At 46.3% G+C, this 22681-nt stretch overlaps 1 pseudogene; it reads right to left on the reverse strand.

Moving 5' to 3' along the window:
* Nucleotides 1-19802: 19802 nt before the first annotated feature.
* Nucleotides 19803-22316, reverse strand: LOC123111281 (putative F-box/FBD/LRR-repeat protein At2g05300; annotated as a pseudogene).
* Nucleotides 22317-22681: the final 365 nt, after the last annotated feature.

Below are 22681 nucleotides of genomic sequence, written 5' to 3' on the forward strand. Positions count from 1 at the left end.
CTCGAGGAAGGCGACCTTGTTCTTCGGCGCGTTCAGTTCGCCAAGAATTCCAACAAGTTGACGCTGAAGTGGGAAGGCCCTTACCGGGTGAAACGAGTCACTAGGCCCGGCGTTGTCCGCCTTGAGACCGAAGATGGCTTACCGGTGAGCAACTCCTGGAACATAGAGCATCTTCGTAAGTTTTACCCGTAAGGCGTGGTTGCCGGAACCTGTCCCGGCAACCACCTTTTGTACAAGTCTTGCCGCTGTTGCATGTAATCCTTTGTACAAAGCCGGGCGCAGACCCCGTGCATAAATAAAGCTCATGTGCTCCGCACATCTTGTCAATTTCATGCTTTTTATATTTTGCATGTGTTATCTGACATTTTGTGCAGCACCTACCCCTGGTAAGCAATAACGAGCCGTAAGGCCCCATATCTTTATTTTCTCGTCTTTCTTTTTCTCAAAGAAAAGGAAGGTTCCCTCGCCCACAAGTTTGCCGGGGGGAAGGAGGAGATAATGGTGTGACCAGGCGTCGTTCAAGAAAGTTTTACCTTACCGGGAAGCAAACGACAGAAAAGCTAAGTTGCCAAAATTTGAGCAATCAGTTTTAAAAAAATTTAAGTTATCTTCCTTGAACGACCGTGCTTTGTATGGAAAACCTGTGCGCGGAGGAACCAACTCGTAGCTAGTTGCGCCCTTACTTTGTTTCGAGTACGCTCAACAACTTAAGTGTGCTGCGACTAGCCGCGACAAGGTTTCTTGTCGGTAGCAGCACCGCCAGCAGGCTGCTGACATTCCGCACTCAGCGCTCGCGGCAAAGGTGCCTGCACCGGCAAGTTCCCTAAAAGTGTAGGGCAAAAACATACAAAGGAAGGAAACAAGTAAAGGAAATAACATAGCAATCGATACCCAGAATAAAAGTTATATTACAAAGATAACTTGTCGCAGCTCTAATAGATTGTTCTCGTAACATGACTAGCAGCGGCAAGAAAAGGAGAAAACAGGTGGCCTAATCTACGCGATCGCCGTCAACTCTCTTGACTTCATTCACCTTGTCCACAATGGGTGCGACAAGGGCCTTGAGCTCTTCCAGATCAGCATCCGGAGGTAGCTTCTTGAGGACATTGGTGAGGTTGAGGCCTGGGTTGCGGAAGGCCACCTTCACCAACACCTTTTGAAGAACTCTCGCGCAGATTGTGCGCGACTCGTCAGCCAGCTGCTTTGGGATCCTTTCCCGGAGTTGCTGGAGGGTCGTCGCCACGCCCTTGAAGAACAAAGTGAGCTTGGCGCTGGGCTGGAGGTTCTCATTGGAGGAGTACCCAAAATCCTCCATCCCCAGCTGCGCCAGCTCCTCGTCGATGACTGTGGCGATATTTATGAGACCCTCTGTCCAGAGTTCCACCGTCTCCCTAAAAGTGTTCTGGCTTTCGGCAGCCCTCGTCAGCAGCGCTTCGTTGGCCTTGATCTCCTCCTTCAAGGCCACCTCACGCTCATTGGCGCCGTCTAGCGTCTCGGTCAGAGTAGCCAGCTTCAACTCAAGATCAGCGTTGGAGTCCTTGGCGGCGCTCAGCTCCTTGCCCTTCTCGAGGAGACGACCCTGCAGCTCGCCGTGGGCGTGGGCGTCCTTCTCGCGCTCACGCTGGAGCGCGGCAATCTCTTCATCCCTCGCCTTGAGATCGGCCTCTAGCTGCGCCACCTTCGCCTCCAGCTCCTTCTTGGCGGCCTCGGCAGCTGCGGCAGCATCCTTCGCTTCCTTGAGAGCCCCGCCAAATGTTTCCTCGCGCGCGGCAAGCTCCTCCTCGTGGCTGTCCAGATTGACCTTCCGCTGCGTCAACTCTCCTTCCCGTGCAGACAGCTCCTCGGCGGCAAGCCACTGTTTCTCTTCAGCTTCAGCCTTCTCGAGGAGGAAGGCCTTCCGCGCCTCGACAAGCTGCGCCCGCTCCTCTGCAATGGACCGGAGGGCTTACTAGTTGCGACTCCGGAGCTCCTCCGCATGCTTCTCAATATCCACCCCCGCTTGCGCAACAAGCGCTTCCCGGGATTCCACCTTGGCTTGTCGGGCGCGGTAGAGTGACAGCAGCCTCCACAGCAGCTGTTCCTCCTCAGGCTCGCCGCTGCTGCTGCTCGGCGCGTCAACCAGCGTCAGCCCAGCGGAGGCGAGCACTTCTCCGTCAAAAACTTCTCCTTCGACCGGCGCCCTGGAGCTTGATGCCCAGGGGAGCTTGATGAAGACGCCATCACCGGCCTTCAAATAGGCGCCGGGCTGGGGCTCTTCGGAGCCTAGCGCTGCAGCAGCGGCGGAGGGATCGGCGATCGGCGTAGCGCCTTGCGCTCCTGCGGCCTCGGGGTCGTCAGTGCGATCGCCGGATCCCTCGCCAGCTCCTGCGGCGGCAGCTTTGGCGGCCTCCTCGCCGGCAGGATCATCGGCGCCGGCTTCCTCTTCGGTGGCAGCGGCGTCGTTGGTATTGCCGCGCGCGTTCTCCTCGCCGGTGGCCTCGGTCTCCATCGGCTCCGTGGAAGATGGATCTGAAGACCGGAAGAGGGAGAAAAGTCAAGCAAATATCCAAGAAGAAAAATCAGAAGAAGAAGAACCCAAGGGAAGTTTTCTGGCAAGAAGGATTACCTGTGCTGGGCTCTGCAGTCATGGGCTCCACCACCGGGGGTCGCTGGTCCCGTCCCTTGCCGGAGAACTGTCCCTTGCCGGAGACTTTTCCCTTGCCGGAGAACGCTCCCTTGCCGGGGAATCCTCCCTTGGCGGCGTAGTTGAAGCAGATAGCATCTCGGGGGCAACTTCCGGTTGCTCCTGGTGAGGCTGCTCTGCTCCTACACAAATCAAGAGACAGATATCAGCAAATAAAGAGCACCCATGCGCGCCCAACAACGGGAAGTAAACAGATACTTATGCTGGGGGCTGCGCTAGGGGCTGCTTTGGGGAATGATTGTCGGGTCCGGCAAGGTGGTCTCGGGCGCGCCCCCTGCTGTCACGGTGGGCTCGTCCTCGATGACAATCACCGGAGCCTTGACTCTCTTTGCCGCTCTCTGGGCCAGGGTCCTGAAAAGGAATGAGTTCAGAGTAAAGCAAGTCAGATACAAGACAAAAACAACAAGAATTGAAGAACTACAAATACAGCAAAGAATCTTACTCCTCTTCTTCCTCGTCGGAGCTGAGCGCGGAGAGATCGAAGTCCGGCCCTCTTTCGGTGCGACGAGGCGGAGGAGTAGGCTCCCTTGACCGCTTGGCGGGGGAAGCGGCAGGGTCAGAAGCGGCGGTCTGGGAGGACCCCGCTCCAGTTGCCGCAGCGGCGTGAGGTGCTCCCGCGGCAATAGTGCTTGTTGCGACGGAGCGCGTCGCGCGGCGCGACGGCTGTTGACCCGTCTGCCGCCCTGCTACGTCCCCAGCCCTGCGGAGACGCCTTCTTGGTGGAGCCGGGGGCTCTGCTTGCGGCAAGCTGCTTGAAGATGGTGGGCCGCTCGCGCCCTCGGCGGGCTCACTCGACTCGGCTTCAGGCTCGGCAAGCTCTCCCTCGCCGGCAAGCTCTCTGGCAAGCTCATCTCGATCGGCAAGGCTTGCCGCCTCGGCTGCCTCTGCCTCCTCCACGGTGAACCCAAACTCGCCCGCGGCGGCGGCTGCCGCCGCCTCTTCCGCCCTGGTGGCGATGCGCCGCATCTCCGCATCGGTGGTGTCGCGGGTGAGGCTCTTCTGTTCATCGGCGCGGACCGCCACCTCCACCAAGCCGTCGAAGAACTGCTGCACGACATCGTCTGTAGGCTCTTGCCAAGTTGGGACAATTCCATGCGAATCGCACTGCAGCATCATTGCGCGGATGCGATCGAGCAAGGAATTGTTGCACAACGGGACGACGCCCTGCGGCAGCTTGAACCATTCGGGATGCTGAGGGTCGTGCTTGAACAGCTCCTTGAGCATCGCGTCCAGCTCCAGGACGGTGAAGTTGAAGTTGAGGCCCGGGCGCAGCCTGATGATGTCCGCCGGACCCCCGAACTCCCAGGCGGGTCTCCTCCTCTCTTGCAGGGGGGTGATGCGGCGGCGAAGAAAATCCGCGCCAACAGCGCCTACAGTGAGCCCGGCAAGCCTGAGCCGCAAGATCCGGGTGATGGCAATCTTCAGCTTATCGTCGTCCGCGGCCAGGGCGCTCCAATCATTGCCGCGCACTGCTGGGGCTTGGCGCAGGGCAGTAAACGGCTGCGGGTTCTCCTCAACAATCCAACACCATTCTGCTCTCCACTCCTCCCATTTGCTGCGGAGCTCCCCCTCCAGATAAGCCTCCTTCTTGCCATCTCTCGAGATCCAGGCGATTCCGCCGGCTAAAGGCTCTCCTCTCTCGACCCGGGGCATAAAGAAGTGGCGGAAAAGAGCTACGTTTGGGTGGACTCCGACAAAGTTTTCACAGAGATGTGCGAAAAATGCCATGGTCAGAACAGCATTGGGGGTGAAGTCAAGGAGATGGAACCCGTAGGTGTTCATAATGTCACAGAAGAATTCGGAGAAAGGCGGGCAGAGCCCGCAGTAGAAGAATAGCGCGAAGAAAGGGTATCCGTTCAGAGCCCGTTCGGAAGCGGCGGCGGAGAGTACCTTGGTGCGCGGATGCGCTCGCGTCTCCGTCGACCAGAAGAGGTAGTACCACTCCCTCAGCTCCTTCGCAACGAGCTCGGGGGGGGGGGAAGTTGCCCGCTCCTTTCGCAGCGCCTCAAGCCGCAGCGCCTCGGCCGACTTCACGGCCTTCCCGCCTTTCGGAGCCATGGCGGAGGTGGTGGAGATCGACGGCGTTGGTGGCGATGGCGGCGATGGGGGGCGGAGCGCTGCTCTCTCTCGGCTTTGGAAGAAGGGGGAGTGGCGGAGATTTCTGGGATTGGAAGCAGCAACTGGCGAGATGGGAGAACTGCCCATGTTTCCCCTGCTTATAAAGAGGGACGGGGCGGACGTTCCGCTTTTCCGAATAAAGAACCACCCACGATCTCTCCCACGACGCCGCATTCAACGCGTGCCGTTAGGGGAGGGCGCGGTGGATACGGAGTAAGATACGGCGTAAACCAGGCCGCGCGTGCCCGTGCCCTGTTTTGGGCCTGGCCCAACAGCGCTCGGCACCATGTGTGGCCCAGGCCCGGGGGCTCCTGTCGGTGTACTAGAGTAGGGGTACCCTAGTATCCCGAACTTGTGCACGGGCAGTCGCAGCGCCCCGTGGCAAGGCTTGCCGGGTGACCGCCAAGATCCTCCGTGGTTCCTTTGGAGCCATTCAAGAACAAAGTGTTTAGACCAAGGAGACAAGACCCCGGCAAGAGGAGCTTGCCGGGAAGGCCAACCAAGGCATTTCAAGGAACTTGCCGCGACGCGCTATGCGTCCCGGCAAGGCCCGGCGAGCGACAAGCTTCCGGGCACGGCAAGACAACGACCGCGGCAAGGCGCTTGCCGCGGCAAGTTACCTCTCTGTACCCGCGTTCCAGCACATCCACCAACGTGTCGCCCTGAGGCCTTCCCAGGCGCGCGTGGCGAGAAGCTGTGCAGCCAGCGGTGCGAGGTGGCAAGCGGCGCTGACAAGATTGCCATCGTGGCGTGCGGTGGCGCCCCTGACGGTCCCTTTTTGCACTGTTTGGGCGACACAGACGGGCATTTAATGCCTTTGTCCCCTGCCGTCAGGGTTAGGTATGATACACTGTTCAAGTAGGTGTACCAACCCCACTCCTTTTCCATTTTTACCCTTGCATGCATTGTCACCTGTCGGTGACCCCTTGAGCATATAAAAGGAGGCCCATGCGCAACGTAGAGGGGGGTTCGAAACCAGAATACGCTCACGCTCGGTCTCGCAGCTAGTGTGTACTGTAGCGCTCATCGCTCCCGAGCAAGAACACAATACAAACCACAAAGCAGCAGTAGGAGTATTATCTCTCCAGAGAGCTCCGAAGCTGGGTAAATCGCTCGTGTGCTTCTCCTCGATCCGCTCTTCGTGCGATCTCCGCCCCCCGCCGAACCGAAAGGGGCTCCGGTCCCATAGGTGTTCGTTCCCACGACAAAGATGGGATGCCTTCTGGGGCATCCCCAAGCTTAGACGCTTGAGTATCCTTGAATATTTACTTGGGGTGCCTTGGGCATCCCCAAGCTTGAGCTCTTGCCTCTCCTCCTTTTCCTCATATCGAGACCTCCTCGATCTTTGAACACTTCATCCACACAAAACTTCAACAGAAAACTCAGTAAGATCCGTTAGTATAATAAAGCAAATCACTACTCTAAGTGATGTTGCAAACCAATTCGTATTTGGTTTTTGCATTTTAGCTACTGTAATATAAATTTTCCATGGCTTAATCCACTGATAGAAATTGATAGTTTCATCAAAACAAGCAAACTATGCATCAAAAACAGAATCCGTCTTAAATCGGACAGTCTATAGTAATCTGAACATTCACCGTACTTATGGTACTCCTAAAATTCTGCAAAAATTACGGAAAAAAACAATTTGCATGGAAAGACATTGCAAAAAGTTTAAGAACCGTTCGACGTTCCAGTAAAAAATGTAAAATCACGCACTACAGCCAAAGTTTCTGTCTTCCACCGCACAAACCAACAAGCAATCTAAACATCCTAAAGGCAAACCTTGGCACATTATTTTTATATTTAAACTTTATAAAAGCACACAATAGAAATAAATGACTCTTTAAAACTTCCAGGTTGTCTCCCTGGCAGCGCTTTCTTTAAAGCCATTAAGCTAGGCATATAGTGCTCAAGTAATGGATCCACCCGGATCCCAAGGTATATCAAAGCCAATTTTAATTAAAAATGATTTGTGATTTAGTAGTGAGCACAAAGTAACATATATCAAACAATGACGAAGTCTAACTCTCTTCCTATGCATCGGCATGTCATAAAAGAACAATTCATGCACACATAGTAAAGTCCAATGCATAGTATAAAAAGTTTCTTGCAATTTTATCATATTGGAAACATAGAGAGGCGGAGATGTAGTTCCTCTCTCATAATAATTGCAAGTAGGAGCAGCAAGCACGTGTATATCTATCAAAATCATCATGTGTAGTAGTAAAACGGAACCCATCAATATAATCCTTAATAAGGGCAAACTTCTCTGATATAGTGTAGTCGGGAGAATTCAAAAAGATGGTAGGACTATCATGCGTGGGTGCAATAGCAACAATTTCATGTTTAACATAAGGAACTATAGCAAGTTGATCTCCATAAGCATAATTCATATTGGCATCTTGGCCACAAGCATAGCAAGCATCATCAAAAAGGGATATTTCAAACGAATTAAAGGGATCATAGCAATCATCCTTCGGTAAGCACGAAGGGGAATTAAACAATGTATGAGTTGAAGAGTTACTCTCATGAGAAGGTGGGCACGGCTGATCAATCCGCTCTTCCTCCTTTTGTTCTTCGCTCTCCTCCTCATCTTTTTCATCCAATGTGCTCACAGTTTCCTCAATTTCTTCTTCCATAGATTCCTGCAAAATATTAGTCTCTTCTTGGACAGCGGAGACTTTCTCAATAAAATTATCAATATCGGAATTGAATTCATAATTCTCATAGCAATATTTAAGTATAGCAAAATTTTCAGGTCTATAAACTGAATCATCAAAATCTTCAAACTCTTTAAACAAAGATTCAATTTCATAAGCACCCATAAAAGCAATGAACTCTTATATTCGTTCCACATCATAGTAATCATATATACCATTAGCATAAGAAGCTAAGGTTTCATTATCATTAAATTTGCAAGAAAAGGGAAGGTGTGGAGCCTTCATCCTAGAGCAACAAGTATAATCATGTCTCAAGCATAGATCCCGAGCATACCAACGCAACATATAAATTTGATCCCATAATAGTTTCCCTTTTTGTGTCAAGCGATAATCCCTAAAGTATTCACGTTGATCCAAAGTGTCTCCCATTACATAATTGAATGGGGTTTTCTCAGGATTATCAAAGTAGTACATAATATCTTTCACATAACCAACATTGAGGGTCTTAGGAGGTTCCCCATCTCCATGAGTAGCAAGTACACCTAATTTTTTTGGTATTTCGTGTTCCATATCCATAACTAAAGATAGAGAACAACTAAGAACAGCAAATAAAAATTACTTAGTGATAAAGTAAACAAGCACACACGAGAATATTCACCCCACGCTATGACTCCCCGGCAACAGCGCTAGAAAAAGGTCTTGATAACCCACAAGTATAGGGGATCAATTGTAGCCTCTTTCGATAACTAAGAGTGTCGAACCCAACGAGGAGCTAAAGGTAGAACAAATATTCCCTCAAGTTCTATCGACCACCGATACAACTCTACGCACGCTTAACGTTCGCTTTACCTAGAACAAGTATGAAACTAGAAGTACTTTGTAGGTGTTGTTGGATAGGTTTGCAAGATAATAAAGAGCACGTAAATAAAAAGTAGGGGCTGTTTAGATAAAGAAGCAATAAAGTAAATATAACGAGTGTGGAAAAGTGGTGGTAGGAGTTGTAAAATTGTCCCTAAGCAATTGACTACTTTACTAGACCGATAGCAAGTTTTATGTGGGAGAGGCATAAGCTAACATACTTTCTCTTCTTGGATCATATGCACTTATGATTGGAACTCTAGCAAGCATCCGCAACTACTAAAGATCATTAAAGTAAAAGCCAACCATAGCATTAAAGCATCAAGTCCCCTTTATCCCATACGCCACAACCCCTTTACTCGGGTTTATGCTTCTGTCACTCAAGCAACCCACTATAAGCGAATCATGAATGTATTGCAACACCCTACAACGGGAATCCCCCACGCTTGCGCAACACGGAGGGCACAATAGGATGGCAACATAACCGCAAGAAAATTAAACCAATCATAGCAATTCACCAATTACCGACAGGACAACGAAAATCTACTCAGACATCATAGGATGGCAACACATCATTGGATAATAATATGAAGCATAAAGCACCATGTTCAAGTAGAGGGTACAGCGGGTTGCGAGAGAGTGGACCGCTGTAGATAGATGGGGGAAGGTGATGGAGATGTTGGTGAAGATGACGGAGGTGTTGGTGTAGATCGCGGTGATGATGATGGCCCCCGGCGGTGTTCTGGCGCCACCGGAAGAGAGGGGGAGAGAGCCCCCCCTTCTTCTTCTTCCTTGACCTCCTCCCTAGATGGGAGAAGGGTTTTCCCTCTGGTCTATGGTCTTCATGGCGTGGGAGGGATGAGAGCCCCTCCGAGATTGGATCTGTCTCTCTTTCTCTCTCTGTTTCTACGTTCCCGGATTCTGCCCTTTCACCGTTTCTTATATATCCGGAGATCCGTAACTCTGATTGGATTGAAACCTTCGCCATGATTTTTCTCCAAAAATTATCTTTCTTGCGGCCAAAGAAGAGCAGTAACCGCCTTACGGGGTGCCCACGAGGGTCAGGGGCGCACCTGCCCCCCTGGGGAGCGCCCCTGCCTCGTGGCCCCCTCGGGCACCGTCTCGCGTTGATTCTTCTTCCCAAATATCACAAATATTCCAAAAATATTCTCCGTCCGTTTTTATCCCGTTTGGACTCTGTTTGGTATGGGCTTTCTGCGGAACATAAAACATGCAACAAATAGGAACTGGCACTGGGCACTGGATCAGTATGTTAGTCCCAAAAATAATATAAAAAAGTTGCCAAAAGTATATGAAAGTTGTAGAATATTGGCATGGAAAAATCAAAAATTATAGATTCGACGGAGACGTATCATGGCGTAACAATATGATTTTGTAGAGATAAGCTCTTTGGCTATGTTATTTTGATAAGACATGATTACTTTGTTAGTATGCTTGAAGTATTACTATTTTTATGTCAATATGAATTTTTATTTTGAATCATTTGGATTTGAACATTCATGCCACAATAAAGAAGATTACATTGAGAAATATGTTAGGTAGCATTCCACATCAAAAATTCTGTTTGTATCATTTACCTACTCGAGGACGAGCAGGAATTAAGCTTGGGAATGCTTGATACGTCTCCAACGTATCTATAGTTATTTATTGTTCCATGCTATTATATTACCTGTTTTGGATGTTTAATGGGCTTTATTAAGCACTTTTGTATTATTTTTGGGACTAACCTATTAACTGGAGGCCCAGCCCAAATTGTCGTTTTTTGCCTATTTCAATGTTCCGCAGAAAAGGAATATCAAATGGAGTTCAAACGGAATGAAACCTTCGGGAGAGTTATTTTTGGAACAAACGCAATCTAGGAGACTTGGAGTGGATGTCAAGAAAGAAACGAGGTGGCCACGAGGCAGGGAGGCGCGCCCCCCACCCTCGTGGGCCCCTCGTGGCTCCCCTAACCGACTTCCTTCGCCTATATATACTCTTATACCCTGAAAACATCCAGGGGCACCACAAAACCCTATTTCCACCGCCGCAACCTTCTATACCCGTGAGATCCCATCTTGGGGCCTTTTTCGGCGCTCCGCCTGAGGGGGAATCGACCACGGAGGGCTTCTACATCAACACCATAGCCTCTCCGATGAAGTGTCGGTAGTTTACCATAGACCTTCGGGTCCATAGTTATTAGCTAGATGGCTTCTTCTCTCTATTTGAATCTCAATACAAAGTTCTGCTCGATCTTCTTGGAGATCTATTCGATGTAACTCTTTTTGCGGTGTGTTTGTCGAGATCCGATGAATTGTGGGTTTATGAGCAAGATTATCTATGAGAAATATCTGAATCTCCTCTGAATTATTTTATGTATGATTTGTTATCTTTGCAAGTCTCTTCGAATTATCAGTTTGGTTTGGCCTACTAGATTGATCTTTATTGCAATGGGAGAAGTTCTTAGCTTTGGGTTCAATCTTGCAGTGTCCTTTCCCAATGACAGCAGGGGCAACAAGGCACGTATTGTATTGTTGCCATCGAGGATAAAAAGATGGGGTTTATATCATATTGCTTGAGTTTATCCCTCTTCATCATGTCATCTTGCCTAATGTGTTACTCTGTTCTTATGAACTTAATACTCTAGATGCATGCTGGATAGCAGTTGATGTGTGGAGTAATAGTAGTAGATGCAGAATCATTTTGATCTACTTGTCGCGGACGTGATGCCTATATACATGATCATGCCTAGATATTCTCACAACTATGCACTTTTCTATCAATTGCTCGACAGTAATTTGTTCACCCACCGTAATACTTATGCTATCTTGAGAGAAGCCACTAGTGCAACCTATGGCCCCCGGGTCTATTTTCCATCATATAAGTTTCCGATCTATTTTATTTTGCAATCTTTACTTTACAATCTATATCATGAAAATACCAAAAATATTTATCTTATTATTATCTCTATCAGATCTCACTTTTGCAAGTGGCCATGAAGGGATTGACAACCCCTTTATCATGTTGGTTGTAAGGTTCTTATTTCTTTGTGTAGGTACGAGGGATTTGCGTGTAGCCTCCTACTAGATTGATACGTTGGTTCTCAAAAACTGAGGGAAATACTTACTCTACTTTGCTGCATCACCTTTCCTCTTCAAGGGAAAACCAACGCAGTGCTTAAGAGGTAGCAACCACTAGACTGAGGATGATAAGGACATGCAATTCTATGATTAACATCATACTTAGCAAGCATTTTACGGAAAGCACCATGAATAAAATGTGAACCACCATCGGTCATTAAATATCTAGGGACTCCAAACCTCGGAAAAATAACTTCTTTAAGCATCTTAATAGAAGTGTTATGATCAGCACTACTAGTTGGAATAGCTTCTAACCACTTAGTAACGTAATCAACATCAACTAAAATATGTGTATGCCCATTAGAGGAAGGAAAAGGTCCCATATAATCAAAGCCCCAAACATCAAATTGTTCAATAACAAGTGAATAATTCATAGGCATTTCCCGACATCTGCTAATATTACCAATTCTTTGACATTGATCACAAGACAAGGCAAACTTACGAGCATCCTTAAAGAGAGTGGGCCAATAGAAACCGGATTGCAATACCTTATGTGCAGTTCTATCTCCAGCATGGTGTCCTGTGTAAGACTCGGAGTGGCACTTGCTTAGGACATGTTCCTGTTCATGCTTAGGTACACAACGTCTAATAACACCATCTACTCGTTCTTTATAAAGGTGTGGGTCATCCCAGAAGTAATGTCTTAAATCATAAACTTTTTCTTTTGCTGGTATGTGAAACTAGGTGGTATAAATTTAGCAACAATATGATTAGCATAATCAGCATACCATGGAGTAAAGCATTTATGACATTTAATTGTTCATCAGGAAAGCTATCATCAATAGGTAGTGGGTCATCAAGAACATTTTCTAACCTAGACAAGTTGTCTGCAACGGAGTTCTCAACTCCCTTTCTATCAATAATATGCAAATCAAATTCTTGTAGCAAGAGAACCTATGTAATAAGTCTAGGTTTAGCATCTTTCTTTTTCATAAGATATTTGATGATAGCAGCATGATCAGTGTGAATAGTTACTTTGGAATCAACAATATAAGGTCTGAACTTATCACATGCAAATACAACTGCTAAAAATTCGTTTTCAGTGGTAGCATAATTTCTCTGGGCACTGTCTAGAGTTTTACTAGCATATTGGATAACATTTAATTTCTTATCAACTATTTGTCCTAGAACAGAACCAACAACATAATCACTAGCATCACACATAATTACAAAGGGTAAATTCCAATCAGGTGGATGAACAATAGGAGCAAAAACCAAGGCTTTCTTAAGTATTTCAGATGCTTCTACACAATCATCATCAAAACCAAAAGGAACATCTTTTTGCAAGAGATTAGTGAGAGGCCTAGAAATTTTAGAGAAGTCTTTAATAAACCTCCTATAGAAACTAGCATGACCAAGGAAACTTCTTATACCTTTGATATCTTTAGGACACAGCATCTTTTCAATAGCATCTACTTTACCTTTATCAACTTCAATACCTCTTTTGGAAACTCTATTCCCCAAGACAATACCTCCATTAACCATAAAGTGGCACTTCTCCCAATTCAAGACAAGATTAGTTTCTTCACATCTCTGCAAAACTCGGTCCAGGTTGCTTAAGCAATCATCAAAAGAAGTTCCATAAATGGAGAAATCATCCATGAAAACCTCAGCAATCTTTTCACAGAAGTCAGAGAATATAGCAGTCATACATCTTTGAAAGGTAGCAGGTGCATTGCATAGACCAAAAGACATACGTCTATAAGCAAAGGTACCGAAAAGGCAAGTAACAGTAGTTTTCCCTTGATCCTCTTTCGACACGGGTATTTGAGAGAAACCAGAATAATCATCTAGAAAGCAAAAATGAGTATGTTTCGATAGTCTTTCTAGCATTTGATCAATAAAAGGTAGAGGGTAATGATCTTTTCTAGTAGCTTTATTTAATTGCGAAAATGAGTTACCATTCTATAACCTGTAACAATTCTTTGAGGAATCAATTCATTCTTATCATTAGGAACAACAGTAATACCTCCCTTCTTAGGGGCACAATGAACAAGACTTACCCATTGACTATCAACAATAGGATAAATTATACCTGCCTCCAGAAGCTTTAGTATTTCATTTCTTACCACTTCTTTCATCTTCGGATTTAACCATCGTTGATGATCAACAACTGGTTTAGCATATTTCTCCAGCTTAATTTTATGCTGACATAGAGTGGGACTAATGCCCTTAAGATCATCGAGAGTATATAGTGGCACGATGTTTCTTTAGAGTTTTCAATAATTTCTTTTCTTCATGCTCTGAAAGGTTAGCAATAATAATAACATCATATATCTTCCTTTCATCAAGATAAGCATATTTCAGAGTATCAGGTAATTGTTTAAGCTCAAACACAAGATCGCCCTTAGGTGGAGGAGGTTCCCTAAGGATTTCAATAGACAAATTGTGTTTCAAAATAGGTCCTTGATTAAAGAATACTTCATATATTTCCCTTCTTTCATTCATAAACACATCATTTTCATGGTCTAGCAAATTTGTTCTAAAGGATCATTAGGAGGCACGGCAATAGAAGCAAGACCAATAATTTCATCCTTATTAGGCCATTCTTTATCATGGGGTTTCCTACGAAATTTAGAGAAATTAAAATCATGAGACATATCCCCTAATCCAACAGTAACCATGTATTTCTCGCAGTCTATCTTAGCATTAACAGTATTCAAGAAAGGTCTACCAAATATAATGGGACAAAAATTATCTTGTGGGGAAGCAAGAACAAGAAAATCAGTAGGATATTTTATCTTCCCACACAAGACTTCAACATTTCTGACAATCCCAATTGGTGATATAGTATCTCTATTAGCAAGCTTAATAGTAACATCAATATCTTCTACCTCAGCAGGTGCAATATCATTCATAATTTCTTTATATAAGGTATACGGAATTGCACTCACACTAGCACCCACATCACATAAGCCATGATAACAATGATATCCTATTTTAACAGAAACAACAAAGCATGACAAGAACAGGTCTATGTTTATCTTTCATATCAGGTTTGGCAATTCTAGCAGCTTCATCACAGAAATAAATAACATGCCCATCAATATTATCAACCAAGAGATCTTTAACCATAGCAATACTAGGTTCAACTTTAATTTGCTCATAGGGTTTGGGTGTTCTAATATTACTTTTGTTGACCACGTTGAAGCTTTAGCATGATCCTTTATTCTAACAGGGATGGTGGTTCTCAATATAAGTAGTAGGAACAATAGGATCAACATTATAAGTAATAGTTTCTTCTTCAACTTTAACAGGTTCAACTATTTTAAGTTCAATGGGAAGATTATATTTAAACCACTTCTCCTTAGGGAGATCAACATGAGTAGCAAAAGATTCACGGAAAGAAGCTACTATCTCAGAGTTAAGTCCATATTTAGTGCTAAAATCACGAAAAGCATCGGTATCCATAAAAGATTTAACACAATCAAACTTAAGGTTTATACCTGACTCTTTACCTTCGTTGAGTTCCCAATCTTCAGATTTGCGTTTAATTATTTCCAATAAATCCCATTTGAATTCAATATCCTTCTTCATATAGGAACCAATACAAGAAGTATCGAGCATAGATCGATCATTATGAGAAAGCCGAGCATAAAAAATTTGAATAATAATTTCTCTTGAAAGCTCATGATTGGGGCATGAATATAACATTGACTTAAGCCTCCCCCAAGGTTGAGTGATACTTTCTCCTTCACTAGGCCAAAAATTATATATATAATTCCGATCACAATGAACCAGATGCATAGGATAAAACTTCTGATGAAATTCCAATTTCAATCGGTTGTAGTTCCATGATCCAATATCATCCAATAGCCTATACCATGTTAATGCATTTCCCTTCAAAGATAAAGGGAAGACCTTCTTCTTGACAACATCCTCAGTCTTACCTGCAAGCTTAAATAATCCACAAACTTCATCCACATATATAGATTAGGTGCATATCGGGATGTAATGTTCCATCTCCTGCATAAGGATTAGCTAGCAGTTTCTCTATCATACCCGAAGGAATTTCATAGTAAATATTTTCAGTAGGTGCAGTAGGTTGAGGAGCAACTCTTTGCTCTTCCGGTCGAGGTGAAGATACCCCGAACAAGCCCCTCAAAGGATTATTTTCCATAGTAACAAGTGACAGTAAATTTCAGCACACTATATAAATGTTTCCTTACCAAATTTCACTTACCAAAGGTGCTTCACTCCCCAGCGCCAGTAAAGAGTCTTGATGACTCACAAGTATAGGGGATCTATCGTAGTCCTTTCAGTAAGTAAGAGTGTCGAACCCAACGACGAGCAGAAGGAAATGACAAGTGGTTTTCAGCAAGGTATTCTCTGCAAGCACTGAAATTATCGGTAACAGATAGTTTTGTGATAAGATAAATCGTAATAGGTAACAAGTAAATAAAGTAACTAAGGTGTAGCAAGCTGTCCCAATCCTTTTTGTAGCAAAGGACAAGCCTAGACAAACTCTTATATAAAGCAAAGCGCTCCTGAGGACACATGGGAATTGTTGTCAAGTTAGTTTTAATCATCCTCATATGATCCGCGTCCGTTACTTTGATAATTTGATATGTGGGTGGACTGGTGCTTGGGTGCTTCCCTTCCTTGGACAAGGCTCCCACTTATGATTAACCCCTCTCGCAAGCATCCGCAACTACGAAAGAAGTATTAAGGTAAACCTAACCATAGCATGAAATATATGGATCCAAATCAGCCCCTTACGAAGCAATGCATAAACTAGGGTTTAAGCTTCTGTTACTCTAGCAACCCATCATATACTTATTACTTACCAATGCATTCCCCTAGGCCCAAATAATGGTGAAGTATCTTGTAGTCGACGTTCACATAACACCACTAGAGGACAGACAACATACATCTCATCAAAATATCAAACGAATACCATATTCACATGATTACTTATAACAAGACTTCTCCCATGTCCTCAGGAACAAACGTAACTACTCACAAAACATATTTATAATCAAGATCAGATGAGTATTAATTAACATTAAGGATCTGAAAATATAATCTTCCACCGGATAAACCAACTAGCATCAACCACAAGGAGTAATCATCACTACTAGCAACCCACAGGTACCAATCTGAGGTTTTGCGACCAAGATCGAATACAAGAGATGAACTAGGGTTTGAGAGGAGATGGTGCTGGTGAATATGTTGATGGAGATTGGCCCCCTCTCGATGAGAGGATCGATGGTGATGATGATGGCGACGATTTCCCCCTCCTGGAGGGATGTTTCCCCGGCAGAACAGCTCCGCTAGAGCCCTAGATTGGTTCTGCCCAGGTCCCGCCTCGAGACGGCAGCGCCTCGTCCCGAAAGCTTCTCTCTGATTATTTTTTCAGGTCAAAACACACCATATAGCCAAAGATGGGCACCGGAGGCCTGCCAGGGGCCCACAAGGTCGGGGGCGCACCTAGGGGGGTAGGGTGCGCCCTCCACCCTTGTGGCTGGCTGGTGGGCCCCCTCTGGTACTTTCTCGCCCAATATTTTTTATATATTCCAAAAACATGCTCCGTGAAGTTTCAGGACTTCTCGAGTTGTACAGAATAGGTCTCTAATATTTGCTCCTTTTACAGTCCAGAATTCCAGCTGCCAGCATTCTCCCTCTTCATATAAACCTTATAAAATAAGAGAGAATAGGCATAAGTATTGTGATATAACGTGTAATAACATCTCATAATGCATTAAATATCAATATAAAAGCATGATGCAAAATGGACGTATCAATCATGAAGAAGGCCAGGGACGCGGCGGCGGCGGCGGAGCAGGAGGAGGCGTCTCGCGCGGGGATGGTGAACCTTCCGCCTTAATAGACCGGACAGTGGTCGCAAGCCGCGTGGGGGAGCCAGTAGAGTGTCGCATCGCCGGCCAACTTCTTGCCACCACTATGGGGGTACGCATCCTCACCTGGCTGCGCAGACGGTGACGCGCATGGCGGTTTCAACCCCAACATCACCTTCCCGCATGGTGTGGCCCTGCGCGCGTCCCCTCCGGCTTCAACCCCGACCCGCCTACTCCCTCCCCCACTTTCACCGCCGGCCTCAACATCCAGTACACCTACTCGCCGCCGGCTTACCCAAGCTCGCCTGCGCCACCTCTGCGTCGTGGAGCCTAGCCTTTTGCTCATGGCTCGGCGCCACAGTTGTGCCCACGCCGGCGCTGACGCCACCCTCGGCCAGCCTACGACAGAGGAGCCTGCCGTTTGATGAGTTTCATGTCTACTGTTCCTACCATTTTGATCGTCAGACTTTGGCTATGTTCGATCGCCAGTCTGGCGCACGAAGATCGCCGACGTGTGGCATGATCTTGCTAAACTGTGTCGTTTTTTGGGTAGCGGGAAAATGAACTTTAAATTTTGGTGTGTTTGGGGGCCGAAACCTGGGGGCGCGGCTGGAAACTCGATCGCCCCCGGGATGGAAAAAAAGCCGGCGCAAACGCCAAATGCCCTTCGCCGGGTGCGCTGGGGGCCAAACGGCTGGAGATGCTCTTACTCTGAATGTTGTCACTGAGCTATCTTTATTCTACTTCTTTACTTTCAGCTTGAAACCTTGATTGCCAATGATGGTAAATATGTAGAAATTCAGGTCAGCTATACTGCTATGTCACCATTTCCTTCAATGATTCATTTTTTGGTTTCTTTTTCTTTTTTATATGTTGTTACATTGCATTTTAAATTTAGTAATTGTGCTTTTCTTGACACAACGTGACCTTTATGTCGGGTTATTGTTCTATTCAGTCTGTTATTGCAGAAGTTCCTGATATTTTACACAGATGTGTTAGGCCGGATGAAGCTGCATTGTTAATTGCACAAAAAGGTTTGTCATCCTTTTCTCCTTCATAATTATGTACTCCCTCCATTCCTAAATATAAGTCTTTTTAGAGATTCCACTATAGACTACGTATGGAGCAAAACGAGTGAACCTACGCTCTAAAATATGTCTACATACATTCGTACGTAGCTTGTAGTGGAATCTCTAGAAGAACTTATATTTAGGAATGAAGGGAGTATTTATTCCTCTAGTTCTCAATTTCTTTTGTACCTGGTTATGTTTTTCCAGGTTTTCAGAAGTTTGTATGAAAATGCATCGAAGACGAAGAGTACTTATGTCACATGGCTGCTGGCAACTTTAGCTGCAATACGTGATGTTTGCATTCTTATCGTTAAAGAGATAATAAACTGGGTATGTTTCTTCGGTCTTCACAGTAGACATCCGTTTTTATTGCCCACTTATAATATTTGGCAGAAGCTCTTTTAGCTCCTCTGTAGGATCTGATTCTGTTGATAAGAAGCACCTTTATCTCGTTTGTTCTTCTGTTTTATGGTATATCCTGTACGCATATTGTATTTAAAATTCAATGAAGTACTGATCTAGATGATCTTATATTACTCCCTCAGTCCCATAAGATGTTTTTGTAAGCTAGAACAGTTTGCAAAAACATCTAATATTGTGGGACAGAGGGAGTAGTTTACAGAGGGGGTACCTTTATTTATGTCATTGTGTTCCATTTTAATTTGCGTACATTTTCATGATCGATATGCTAATTGTGAAACAATTTTTTGTATGGACATTTTTGTTATTCTAAATTTCCAAATTATAGTTCTAGTCCTATTTGCTTATGGACTGGGCTGTTTATGTATGAAGAATTTTGTTTATGTTGTATATAGCTGAGATCAATGTCTACCAGGCTACTACTGCAGGACTCCTTTCATGCATTTAGTTAGATATTGAACATCATGTTTCATATTATTTTTAAAGAAGTTCAGTTCCGCATGAGTTACTGTCAGATGTCTGATATGTTGCATGCTGAGGAAACTGTCAGTTGTGAGATGGATTGTGCATATAACTTTTACAAGCCAAATGGGCCCAAAACAATATGCATATATCCAGACCATCAACTTCTCAAAAAAAAAGGCAACCTGGTGCATGTAGCTCCCGCTTGCGCAGGGTCCAGGGAAGGGTCCGACCACTTTGGGTCTATAGTACGCAGCCTTTCCCTACATTTCTGTAAGAGGCTGTTTCCAGGACTTGAACCCATGACCTCATGGTCACAAGGTAGCAGCTTTACCACTGTTTCCAGACCATCAACTTCTCAATTCACCACAAAATTATCAAGTACTCAAACACGAGCAGTTGAAGGCCTGGATTGTGGGAAGGCCAGCATAAGTACCATTGTTAAAAACAAAACTGGGTAATATATCAACTTTGCAGCATGGGAACAAAAAATGACAATATCTAGATTGTGGATGTGATAGGTACCCCTCTGTAAACAACATGCAGCCAAGCTACTTCCACAACTCAGAATCATATTATCCTCGTCAAAAGAGAACTCAAGAGTGCAACATACTAGTAAAAACTAGCTTCCAAATCTTCATGCACTCAGCCTTACCTTCGGAGTTCACCACAAGATTATGAAAAACTAATAAATAAGTGCCACATTCGTAGCAGCTTGAAGTAAACATGTTAATGTGAAATAACACCAGCATTAATACCAACAGCAAAAACAAAAACTACTCATGCCTCAACTCGAGAAGCCATACGGGCCTTGTCATGCCTCAACACGCAGAAGGGATCCTCCACTGACAAGTCAATGGCGTTCTGAAAGCTCCAACCAGGGGTGGCGGGGCAAATATAAATAAAACTACTGCTGCTTCCACCTGGAGCATCACCCTCACCACAGGAACCTGACATTGGGCCTCCCTGCATTACCACATCAGGGCTGCCACTACTTCCACCGAATGACACACTGCCCTCGCCAACATAACCTGAGATAGGGCCTCGCTCCATGATCACATCATTACTGCCACTACATTCACCTGATGGCGCATTGCCCACACCAAAAGAATCTGACATCAGAACTTCCTCCAATACACCATCACCGTCACTACAAACAATGCCCAATGTCTTGAGTACCTTCCCGTTCTTCAAGATATAACCAAGCAACATGTACTCACAGTCCAGGCCCTGGAATCCGTGGAAGACGAATGTCTTTAGATGAGATTTGAGGCAATCGCAAGAGTCCATGGACTCCCAAAACTCAGCACAACCGACGGTGTCAAGTGAACTGGATCGAATGGACTGGAATTGAGCACACAAAGAAAATGTCAGCATCCAGCATATGAATCCTCAAATTACATAACAATACAAGTAGAAGTGCTCGAACAGATATCTACAATATCTATTTGGAACATATAGCAATGAACAACTAGCACATGAGCTGATGTCCAAATTATCATCTTGAATCGCAATCGACAAACAAGTGTAGAGATGAACAGACTATATGATGCGGGTACTACCATAACGTGAAACGTCTGGAGGTGAGGAAAGCATCTGAGCAGAGTGTGCAGCATCTTAACCTCCATGTCGTGCGAAAACCGCACCTTGACAGCAAGTACCTTTAAACTTGGTAGCATGGCACTAGCTCTCACATTCATCCCAGCCTGCCATTGAGGCAAATTAAACAACAATAAAAATTTGTTTGTTTACACAATCACCTAATAAGTGTTAAGGGCAGATAACCCAAGTTAAAAGAGCCTGTTACCATGATGATGCTGCCACCAATCTCCAGTGCGTGAAGGCTAAGGTCCAAGAAGCCGAGCACCTCCAGCCTGGGCACATGGAGAATCTTGATGGGCCTCTGATCGTAACTGCATTCGAAGAGCAGGCGCTCCAGGCAGGGGACATCCTCGGCGATGATTTCATCGAAGTTGCATATCCATTCGACCACGATACGGAGGCTGCGGGACCTGACACAGAAGCGAAAAGGGGAGCCGCCCGCCGAGCCAAGTAGGAAGCAGTGACTGTCAGCCCTGCTGCAGATGGGGGGAGGGGGGCCGGACGCCATGGCAAACGAGAATATCTTTAATTTGGGGCAGTGCGCGAGCAAGGCATCGACTTCCCTGTCCTCCATGATGGAATGGAAAAGTCCGAGCTCGTGGAGGTTGGGAAAGGCGGGTCGGTGGGGCGTGGTGTCTGGGAAGCGCCAGCGTCAAACGCCGATGTAGAGGCGGGTGAGGGAGGCACAGCTGAGGATGTTGTCGGGGAGCGGCATGTCGAGCGGCCAGGGGCGGTTGAAGAGGATGAGGTCCTGGATGTTCTTGTCGGCAAGGCTGGCGACCAGGGGCTCGAGCGTGTACTCCTGCCGGTGGAAGGAGGTGCGGGTGATGCGCACCGCACGCACGGGGCCGGGGTGAGCGGCGACGCAGCGCGAAATGGCGCGCACGGCGTTGAAATTGCCGAGCCCGGCCTTGAGATGGGCGTCGTCGAGGAGGAGCGGAGTCGCCGCCCACACGCAGCGCCAGCGGGTAGACAGGACCATTGTCCGCGCGGCTTCCTTGGTGGGGAGGCGGGAGACGATGTTGGAGAGCAGGTCATCCACGAGGTCGCTGATGTGGTCCTGGCCGCCACCATCCTGCATGGCGTGCCGGTCGGTGGCGGCGGCGGCGTCCTCGGAGTCGGAGGAGGTGAGGGAGAAATGGTCGTCGTCGGAGTCGGCTGCGGGGACGAAGGGTGTGGGGAGAAGGGAGATGATTCGGGAGACAATCCAATCCATGCGGTCGTCTTCAACCGGAGGGACCTCCGGTGCTCGATTCTCAAGATAATCCACGAATTGGGGGTAGTTGGTTAATAATTCTTCCACTCCCTCTGCGGCGGCGTCCATGGCGGCGGAGGCTGCTAGGGTTTTGGCGGCGGAGGCGACGGAATGGGGATGCCTTGGACCTTAGAAAATTGCGTGGAGACCGTCTCCAAAACACCATCCGTGCGTACCCGACGCCTCAACCGCCACGTGTCCTTGCCAAAGCTCGCCAAACGGGCCAGGATAGCTGCGCCGGCCTGGTAGCACGCCGGCACGGCACGTGCTAAACAGGCCGAAAAAGTGCTGCAATAGCGACTCGAACTCGCAACCTCCTTCTAGTTTTTTTTTTTTGAGAAATTCAACCTCCTTCTAGTGGAACTAGCCAACCAAACCAGTGAGCCCATTTGATATATTCACGGCGCGAATCATTAAGCATCGAATTTATTTCGGAATTTTTCGAATAATACGCATTGAGCATTTTGTAATATCCGTTGAACATTTTCATAATATACGATGAACATTTTAAATTATACACAATAATATTTTTTTAATATGTGACGAACATTTTGGGGAAAATTTAATATACGTGTTGATAAAAAATTCAATACGCATTGAACATTTGTAAAT

Source organism: Triticum aestivum, chromosome 5B (genome assembly GCF_018294505.1).
Source record: "Triticum aestivum cultivar Chinese Spring chromosome 5B, IWGSC CS RefSeq v2.1, whole genome shotgun sequence".
Taxonomy (NCBI): Eukaryota; Viridiplantae; Streptophyta; class Magnoliopsida; order Poales; family Poaceae; genus Triticum; species Triticum aestivum.